This window comes from Grammomys surdaster, unplaced genomic scaffold (genome assembly GCF_004785775.1).
Source record: "Grammomys surdaster isolate TR1022 unplaced genomic scaffold, NIH_TR_1.0 205, whole genome shotgun sequence".
In the NCBI taxonomy this organism is placed as follows: Eukaryota; Metazoa; Chordata; class Mammalia; order Rodentia; family Muridae; genus Grammomys; species Grammomys surdaster.
This window is the reverse complement of record NW_021604650.1, coordinates 7007826-7018871: the sequence shown is the minus strand read 5'-3', so window position 1 is coordinate 7018871 and position 11046 is coordinate 7007826.

Below are 11046 nucleotides of genomic sequence, written 5' to 3'. Positions count from 1 at the left end.
TTTATAAGAGTTGCCTTAGTCATGGTATCCCTTCACAGCAATAGCACAATGCCTAAGACAGAAGACCAGACTATCTATCTACAGTCTCTTATGCCAGCTACCCTAAGGTAGTCAGTTTGAATGTGGGAGCCTCCTGGGACTGGAAAGTCTCTACCCATGCTCTGCCCCCTGAACCTGGGATTTCTCTCTAACACCTGCCACCCTTGGGGCTGAACCCCTTTAGGAAACTGTACCTCAGGATGGTCCCACATCACCATTCTGGAATTCTATGACAGTGATTCCCACTCCTGCTTGAACCCAAGGCCCCAGTGACTTCAGTGCAACTCTCTGGAGGATTTAGCCTGTGCTTGGTCTCAACACAGCCTCTTTCCCCCATCTGTGTCTCTGAGAATCCCTAGACTGGAGGCCAGAACTAAAGTGGAGCCTCAATGAGAAGAAATGGAGGTAGTGCTACAGAGGTACCTCAGGCAACAGAGTTCTTGTTACACAGCATATGGGCCTAGTCTGATCCCTAGAAGACATGTAAAAAGCAAGCTACGGTGGTACATGCTTGTAATCCCAGCAGTGAGGAGGCAGAGATAGGAGGCTCCCTAGGACTCAGCTCAAAACAATGTAGCCTACTTGGCAAGCTCCAGGCCAGTGTGAGATATGGTCTCAAGGAACAAGGTGGATTCAGCTATTGGGTAGTACTATTCTCGAAGCCAAATAACCGATATCTTCATGAGTTCACTTGAGTTAAGCCTGCAGAAGGTTTCACAGCTGGGCTTGTTAACTAATGACTGCCCAGCATAGACAGAGGGGGTAGAGAGAGTCATGGGACCCTCACTGGAGCACTCGGTTCTTCCTCCCCACAAGCTGTATGGGAGTCTGCCCTAATTGGACTTGGCCTTGGTGCCTTAGGGAAGGGTTACAGTTCATAGGCCAAGATGTTGTCCAGTCCCCTGCCCCTCCATGCTCCTACAAGCCCCCAGGAAGAAAATTCTCCCAAATGTATCAAAGAACCATCTAGGCTGATCTCTGGTTTCCATACTGCTATTCACATACAGACACACATGATCATACACAAAGTAAAAACAGAAGCAGTGACCTAGCTTGCTTTCTGTTGATGTAATAAACACCAGGACCAAAAGTAACTTGGGAAGGAGAGGGTTTATACAGCTTACATGTCCTGATCACAGTCCATCTTTTAGGAAAATCAGGGTAGGAGCCTGGAGGCAGGAACTGAAGCTGAGACCATAAAGGAACACTGCATAGAGGCTTGTTGTTCGTGGCCTATCCAGCTTGCCTTTTTATACACCCCAAAACCACCTGTCTTTAGTTGGTACCACCCACAGTGGGCTGGGCCCTCCCATATTAATCATTAATCAAGAAGATGCTTACAGCTTTGCTTCTAGGTAAATCTGATGGAAGCATTTTCTCTTAGCAGGCTTTTCGTTTTTAATGTATATGAATGTTTTGCCTGCATGTGTCTGTGTATCAATTTGTATGTCTGGTGTCCTCAAAGGCTAGAAGAGGGAGTTGGATCCACTGGAACTGGTTGTGAGCCACCATGTGGGGACTGGGAATCGAACCCAGGTCCTCTGGAAAAGTGGCTAGTGCTCTTAACTGTTGCGCTATCTTCCCAGGCCTGGAGATGGCATTTTACCAACTAAGGTTCCCTCTTTCAAGAATACTCTAGTTTGTGTCTGGTTGATAAAAAAACAAACAAACAAAACTAAACTAATACAAGTGAGGAGGGCGTCCAGTGGCAGAGCCAAACACAGCTCCAAACATCCTCTACTGTGAGGGCACAGTGATACCACCAAAGGAGACCAGGCCGTGAGTTGAAAGAAAGGTTTATTGGAGATCAAACTGCCAAGGCTACCTCAGAGGTGAAGGGGAGATGGTGGAAGAACAGCAGACTTTGTATGACAGTCAGTTGGTGTGGGGGGAGTCTTTGAACTGACATAGGCTGTTTGGACTGATCTAGAATTAGATGCCCTTACAGGAGACAGTTGACTTTTGGGGCAGATTAAGAGCAGTTCCTGGTGGTTTAAGGAAGGTTCCTGGTAAACAAAAACTCCACCTTTAGGACTCTTATTTACCCAATAATAATCCTTCCACTTGGCAAAGTCTTTCTGTTTAGGACAATGTCACCAGGACTGCTATGGGGTGGAGGCACTTTGTGTCTAACAATCATGACAGCTGCTGCTATAGCCACCTCATCCCCAGCGCCTATGCAGATGGTAGCAATGGCTCCCACCCAGCAGCCTCCCTCTATCATTTGAGCAAGTGGTCCGGTTTTGTTGAAGTGAGAAGAGAGAACGAGGGAGTCCACAGCGTGAGTGATCTCATAGTGAGGGCCTAGGACAGCTAGGCTCTCTCCGTGGGGCTGCCCCTACTCTGGGTTCCTAGTGAGAACTTAGAGGTGTGTCACTCCATGGGCTACATTCACGTACGGCTCAGTCTGACCTCACAGGCAACATACTTCCCTCAAGAGGTTCAACCCCATGATCTGGCAATGGGAACATACCTGAGGCCTCTTCAGGTTCTTAGAGCAGCCCAAGTGTGGGGCTAGGGCCAGGCTGAAGAAAAGCACACGTGGCTCAGGTGCCTGAGCTAATCCTGGAGCTCTGAGGAAGCCCCCACCACTGACATTTCCAGGCTGCGGTATGTCTGACCCATACACTGTGATATTTAGACAGTGCTTGTTTGCCAGGCGATTACTTTGGAGTTGGAATGAAGGCGCCTGACACTGGAGCTGGCCTGTGTTCTCCAGGACCTTTTAAAATCATCTCTTGTCCTGCTTCACATAGTCTGGCCAACCACAGACTCTGAGTCCTACCTGGAAATGGAGAACTAAAGGACAGAAGATGGCTGAGATCTCCCTGGGAGTCTGTCAATGAGGTCATTCATTTATTCGTTCATTCATTCATTCAAAACATCTGTCTTCCCTCTCTCCTTCTCTACCTCTCTTTCCCAGAATGTCTTTCTGAAGCACTCCCCTGGGAAACTACCAGGAACAGCCTTTGTAGCTCCGGCCTCTGGGGGAAAAATAGCACACAGACAGGAGTCCTCCCCTCTGTAGGTGTCATCTTTGGGAATTGAATCCCTTATTCTTTGCAAAGATGGCTGAAACCCAACCTAATGATGCCCCACTATTGTCACCCAGTATGTCTTCAGGGGCCCAAGGCAACACACTGCTCTCTGAGGAGTGGTCAGCGGGGCTGGATGACAGAGAAAGAGGGTCACAGTTTGGGTCTGACTTCCTATTGAAAGAGGGTTCCAGTTCTTTGGCAGACCCCAAGTCTTTCCGGGGGAGGATCATAGCCCAAAGCTTGAGGCCACAAGAAAACTGAGTCCCAGAGATGTTCCCAAGTCCATCACAGCAGGTGAAAGCCAAGCCTGGTGCCACAGAACCCCCAAATCCAGGAGAAATAAGGAGGACCTCTGAGACTGAAAAACATGTCATCTGACAGGCAGCTAAAACAGCCATGTGCCATGAGGTCAGTGTGTGGTGGCCACAGGTTTGGGGAGATATCGTGTTCACTGTGGCCTCATGGGAACTCCTGTGACTCTCTTGGAGAGAGAGTCACTATCTTCTATAGGTGACATGCTGAGCTGTGATACAGGCTGGAACCTAGTAGGAGGGCTGGACAGGGCAAGGACTGTGATTGGATTGCCCCTGCTGAGTTAACCTGTCAGCAAGGACTAAGAGAAGTTACAGGCTACCTGCACCAGAGTCTCCCAGTGCCAGGCACACTAAGCAGATATAGGTAGACAGGTACTGCAGAGGTATAGTCAGGACTCTCCCTCCTACCACAGGGTCTGGGCTTCACCCTTCCTGGGGTTCACCATTTTGGAGGTCTCAAGTGTCTGTCCCCACCCTGTTCCACATTTGGGTGATAAATTTGACTCAGAAGTAACAAGATTGGAAATAGGGACCAGCAGTCTATGCCTGGGGCCTCCTTCTGCCCAGAGCCAAGTAGGATGTTCATGAACCTGGTACCCAGATTCCCTGGATGACCTATGGGGATTTGAAGCATGGAAATACCCTTCATGGTTCTAATTATGCCTTTTTCCCACTTTGGCTGCTTTCTCATGATTCACAGGGTCTTGAGGCATCTTAAGAGGCTGCAGTGTGCCTCAATTCTTAGCCAGCCCTGCCCCTTCCTCTCTAAATGCTCCCTGTGTTTGGGGCTATGGTGGTTAGGATTAATTTGCAAAGACAGACTTAAGGAGGGACTCTCTAGATCAGGGTGGCCTGTGAACATGTCTATAGGGATTATCTTGATTATCTTGATAGAGGCAGCACACCTTTCCCTACTGTGGATGGCACCATTCCCTGGGTTTGGATCCTGGACTCTACAGAGTGGAGAAAGTGAACTGAGCTGTTAACAGTGCATGTTTTTATTCTCTCTGCTCTTCACTGGATATGACCAGACACTTCGACTCTCCCCACAATGGCCAAAGGAAACTAAGATGGGTTTAAATGATGATGATGATGATGATGATGATGATGATGATAAAACATATACAAAATATGCTGTCTCAGCCATGTTCAAGTGATATGCAGCCACTCTAACCATTCGTCTCTCCATCTTCCCAGACTGAACCTCTGTCCCTGTAAAGCACTGTCACCCCCTTCCCAGCCAGCCATTTCCCATCCTGTTTTTGCTCTCTGTGGAACTAAATCTAGGGACTTTATGTGAATGAAATCCTATTGTGTATGCCCTCTTGTGACTGGCTTGTCTTGCTCAGCATAGTGGCCTTGAGGTTGGTTCGTGTCACCGAGGACACTCTTCCTTTTTGAAACTGACTAATATCACCACATATCACCACATCTGCCACAGGAACTTGTGTGGTTTCCCCCTTTTGGCTGCTTAAGTGAGGTGTGCAGACGCCTGTTTGACATCTACTTTCTCTCCTTCACAGACGTGATTGTGAGTGAAATTGCTGGCTTATAGACGTTCTATGCAGAACTAGGCGGGGTTGCTATTCTGTTTTCTCCAGAACTGGGCCATTTTATAGTCAAACCACAGTGCACCCACTAACCCATTCTGCTTTTATAGTATTAAACTTACTCATGAGAGGTTCCCCTTGGAACACACATATTCACACACAAGAATAAGATGCCTATACTCTGCCTGCTAACCTGAATCCAGGATGACCCCCAAAATGGGGCAGAGATACAACTCAGACATGCATCAGTATCCCTCCCCTCCACAGTCACTCAGTCTCTGACACAAATGACAAGTGTAGACAGACTTTAAGCTTCTCTATCTGCTCCCCCAGGCTCTGCACCCACAACCCTCTGTCTCCCCTCACTCACATATAAGAGTACAACATTAGAATCTAGCTCTGCCCAGGCCACAGCATCTGCAGCAGCCACTCGTTGACTCTGGCAGGTGCCTGCTGAGACATTGTTTAGTGCTAGCTAACAGGCTCTCAAGGCCAGGGTCCCTCACATGAAAAGTAAGATTACATTACAGGTGACATTGGTTCTTGCTATAAACCTGCCCCATCCTCAGAAACCATCACAGGAGATTCTCATTTATGGGCTCTGATTTCTCTCTTCAGAAACCCACCATGTTGTCTGCCTCTGATGCTGACTCTGATGCAGATGCTTCTCTGTCTGTCTGTCTGTCCGTGGCATTAAGAACTGTTCTAATGACTCTTACCAACAATACATCCATATTCTTTGGAACTTAGTCTAAACCTAACATCTGAGTGATCTGAGTTTTCCACAGATGAGAGAAGCTTCATCTGCTTTTCGTGTGAACCCTCTTGTATAACAAACCTTTCTCCTGGCTCCCTTGGAGGCTTCGGACACTGAATATAGTTGGCTTTGTGTGCCCTCAGGGGCGTGGGGCAGAGTCAGGAACGGGGGCTTGTGAACCTTCCTTTATGGTTCTGTTATCTGGCTCTTGTCCAAGAAGCAGTCAAATCAAGCTTCAAGGTGATAGGTAGTGCCAGGCCCCGGGAGAGTCAGTCCCTGGCAGCCATAGGAGCTTATCATTCTGTTTGCTTTTGTTCACATCAGCAAACACGTGGACATAAATCCTCTTTTACATCCTGCAAATGGGCTGACAGGATAGACCATTTCTGTGCAGGCCAACACATCAGTGAGGTCAGGGTGTTGGGCAGGGCCATTCCAGGAGAGTGACTGCCCCATAGAGAGCTCCCGATTATCAGAGTCCCCATGACAAATGGTTGAGTGGGGCTGTCCGGCAGAAGTTGAGATACACCAGGGGAGCCCAGCAAGAGATGTCCCTCCCAGATGCCTGCAAAACACACACAAGGAAGATAGACACTGTCCTCTGTCCAGGCAGTGTCCACTTGGACCTAGTGAGGACACTAGGAGCTCAGGCTGTTAAAGATGTCCCTGATGCTGTCGGAACTCTTGCCCAGCTTTATGGAAGGAAGTGTGAACTCTCCAGCCACCTTTGCTATCACCAGAAGGATCAGAGACTCCAGGTGCGAGGAGAATTGGCCTGAGGTACATATGGAATAGGGCTTGGGGGTTCCCAGGGCCAGATTTAGTCTTGGATGGAGACAGCCATCACATCAGGTAGCATACAGCAGATATATCATTAGGTGACATCACCCACAGTCTTGGTTCAAGGATTCGTTCCAGCTCTTCCTGGTACTCATATTGTACCACCTAAGTAGAGATCACTGTAGTTTCAGACTTGTCTTTCCTTCCTCTTTCTGGCCTCTGCTGGCCTCCTGTGCAGTGTCAACCTAGCAGCACATCATTCTCCACATCGCCACTGATAATCTATACAGCTGTGCAGTCCCCTGGGCTCCTCCAGGCTAGCCCAACTCTCCAGGCCATCATCTCCAAGGACTAGCACTTCCGTGATCTCACGGAGCCCATGCACCCTTGGTCACTCACTCCTGAACCTTTCCTGGCCCCTGCTGCCTGACTGTGACAGCAGGGCTTTGAGGCCTGCTGATCCAAAGACCTTGCCAGCCCCGTCCACTTCCTGTCAACAGCAGAGCCCACACTGGGGACTCCTTCAACCCCTTAAGTCAAGCTCCAGACATATGTAGACACTGGGGTGTGTGAGAGTATTGATCCTAGCCTGATTTAGATGCAGGGAGCTTACTTTACACACAGCCAGAGCAAAAGCCTTTGCGGACAGGTGAGACGTTAGGATCATCATCAGGAAGCTCATGGGAGAGCCTCTGGCTTTACTCACCCAAAGCCTGCACATGCACTCCCTAGGCTAGAGATCACACCTGCATCCCCTCCATGCAAAATATCAACTCAAAAGGTCATGGTGGCAGCCCCAGGCAGGTAGGTCACTTTAGACAGGAAGCAGCACTGGGAAGGGTGGGAGCCAGGGGAGCTCACGGGGCCCTTGTGAGGCTGGAGTTACATGAGGGTTGTCAAACCTAGCCAACATTTGCTTGAGTGAATTCTGGGGATCTGAACTCAGATCCTCATGCTTGATGTGCAAACACTTTATCCTGGAGACAGGATCAACAGAACAAGCTGGCTAGTGAGACTAGCCATATGAGGATAGAGGGCAGGAATCTTCTGTAGTCAGAGTTCATGAAAACAGCTGTCTAATTGGACTTTAGGCCACATCAGCAGGAGAGAATCAATGTCTGTCACATGTTTCCTATCCATGTTGGCTGGGGTAACTAGGTAAACCTAGCTAACTACTCATAGCTGGTTAAGCCATGGACTCTAGAGGAGAACCTACCACTGCCACTTTCCCAAGCCAGTACAATTTCTAATTGCATCCTTGATAGCCATCCTTATACACACAGATAGGCAAAGCTCTTACTCTCTGTCTTAGTGCTCTATTGCTATAAAGAGATATCATGACCATGGCAACTCTTATAAAAGGAAGCATTTAATTGGGGCTTGCTTACATTCAGAGGCTTGGTACACTGTCATCATGGCAGGAAGCGTGGCGATCTCCAGGCAGACATGATTGCTGGTGAGGTCACAGGGAGTTCTGCATCCAGATCAGTAGGCAGAAGAGAGAGAGACTCTGGGCCTGGCTTTGGATTCTGAAACCTCAAAGGCCACTTCCAGTGACACATCTCTTCCAACAAGGCCATGCCTCTTAATCCCTGTCAAGTATTGCCATTCCCTGATGACCAAGCATTCAAATATATGCGCCTATGGGGCTATTCCTTTTTTACCACCACACCCCTCACCAAATAAGTTCCTTTTTGCTGCAAGCAGACTGGCACAGAAAGCCACAACTGGTCAAAATGCACAGAATAATTCACCATGGGGTGCCCAGTCTCAATTAATACATCCACAACACAACCCCCCGTACCTAAGGCTCAGAGAACATCAAGAAAGAGGGCGTGAAAAGACAAGAGCTAGAAGACCAAGGAGTCTGCTGAGAGATTGTGTCTTCTAGGTGTGACGTAGAAGCTACAGCCACAAGCTCCGAACAATATGGTTGCCTAAATAAGACCTGAAAATGACACGCCAACATGGCTAGGGAAAATGTCACAAGGCCCCGCCCCTAGATGAAAAGATACAGGCAATTAATGGCTGCCGAGAGAGGAAGAATCAGTCTTCCCTAGAGACAAGGCCCCTGATAGGTTATCCAGTTCCAAGTGGTCAGCCCTGAGCACGTGTACATCTGAGCACACTAAATGGGCTCAGCAGACTGTGTTCATCTCTCTCTCTCTCTCTGTCTCTCTCTCTCTCTCTCTCTCTCTCTCTCTCTTCTCTGTGTGTAACAATAGTAATTAAAGGAAAAGAGGCGTGAGAGGTAGTGGAGGGAGGAGAGAGAGGGAAAGGATGTAAATACAGCACATATATATGAAATTTAAAACCACTGCATTAGGGCAGATCAGTGCACTCTCAGTTCTAAGCCAAAGCCTCATTTTGCAAAGTCATACGACAAGCAACTTTGCCTTCCCAATGCAGTCTCCAGTACTCTTTTTTTTATGAAATGAGAGTCTTGGTTTCTCACCCAAGATAGGGAAAGAGTATTTACAAATCCCATAACTGATACAGAATTGGTGAATGACTCTGAAGAAATTAAAAACTTTTCTTGAGAGTGATTTTAAAATGGGCAAAGGACTTGAATAAACCAAAAACTTGCAGCAGCCAACATGTGAGGGACCATCCACTACCAGGGAAGTACCATCAGGAAGACCATTATCCAAAAGACAGGAAAAAAAATGAGTGTGAGCCAGGACATAGAGAACCGAAGTCTTCTTGGTGGGAACTATTTGGAAACAAGTTTCTAGAAGTATAGCAGTGCTTGCCTGTCAACCCAGCACTCAGAAGACTGAGGTAGAGGGATTACAGCCAAAAGCCAGCCTGGTCTACATAGAGAGTGCCTGTTTAGATCAAAACCCCTAAACAAACAAAGCCCATAAAACAAACCAGTTGGTCAGTTCTTGAATGTTAAATCTAGAATCTTTATATGATTTTTTTTAAACTGGGGATGGACCCAAAGATAGTAATCTGACCCCACCAAAATGTGTATACCATTGCTCAGAATGTTTCAATTGTGCTCTATAGCCCTCAAACAGCAACTCAACTGTGTACCTACCAGTGAATGATCAGAGGAAGCTGTGGCCACCCAAACAGTGGGATATTATTCAGCCTTTGGGAGGGAAATGCATTCTGACACTTACCACAAGAATTGATCTTGAAGACATGGCATTAAGTGAAAGAAGCCAGACTCGAAAGGACACATACGAAAGGATTCTACTCACAAGAGGTCCCTGGAGTCACCAGACCCAGAGACATAAAACCAGCCTGGGGGTGGGGTGGAGAGTCAGTGTTTCATGGGAACAGAGTTTCAAGTAGGAAGATGAAACTTCCTAGAGGTGGGTGGTAGGGAGGGCTGCATGACACTATGATCGTGTTTCATGTGACTAAGCTGTCACTGAGACATAGACAGGATGAGAAATTAATTTATTCATATGTAGCTCAAGGATATGCTGCTTGACCAGCATGTATGAGGTCCTAGATTCAATTTCTAGTTACTACAATATTTATTTCAAGAGACTCCAGGGCTGGGGATAGCTCTATGTGTAAAGTGCTTGTCATGTGAGTGTGAAGACCTGAGTTCAAATCCCCAAGACCCACATAAAGTTGGGTGTGGTAGCACATATCTATAATGCAGTAGCATATAATAAGAACGTTTTCTTAAACAAGATGGAAGGCCAAGGACAATTGCTGAGACTGTCTTCTGACCGCCACATATGCACCATGGCACGTGTGTGCCCATCCTCACAAACACAATGATTTGTAAAGAAGAAAGATAAAAAGAGGCCACAAAATGAATGCTCGGGCAGAGAAGGGGATTGAATTACCCTTTCTTTCCCACATTGTACCAGGGACTGGAATGGAGGGAAGCCCATACAGGACCAAGGCTGTCTCAGTTATATGAAGCAGAGAAAGCAGCCTTAACCCTGGTAGCCTGGTAGGATACTAGACAAACAGAGCTACCAGCAAGACAGGTCAGCAGGAGACAGGAACAGATGCATTTAGAGACCCCCCACCCCTTCACTCAAGCTGTGAGAAGTGGAGGAACTAACTAAGCCCATAGACAGGCACCTTGGAATACTCTGGCCTCCTCCCAACCTGGGGTTACCTCTAGGTCAGCAAGACTTGTAGAGCCTAAAGCATGAGGCCAGCCCATGACGACTCTGGTAGGCCCCATCTTACAGGCAGGGGAGTGGCTGTCCACCCTTACCTCATGTCACTCCCTCCTCAAAAACTCCAAATCAGATGCAAAAATTACAAAAGACCAGTCCTGACACCCAGGATGTCTCCCTCATCTATCCAGCCTCTAGACATTAACAGACTTGGAGACCTCCAGGGCGCCCATTACCTGGAGAGTGTGCTGAAGTGGACAGCAACGGCTCCACCCTACAGTCAGGCTTAGTTGCTATTTATTTCTTCTCCTTTAAAGGCCACAGAACCATTTATTGATTTTCTTATTAAGACGTGTTATCTCCCCATTACATAGCAAAGTGGAGAAAACAGAGGTGCGGGCAGTGGTTACCTGGTCGCCCTGCCAATGAGGCCCTGCTCTTAGCCTCCGGGACCATCTTTCCCCTACATTT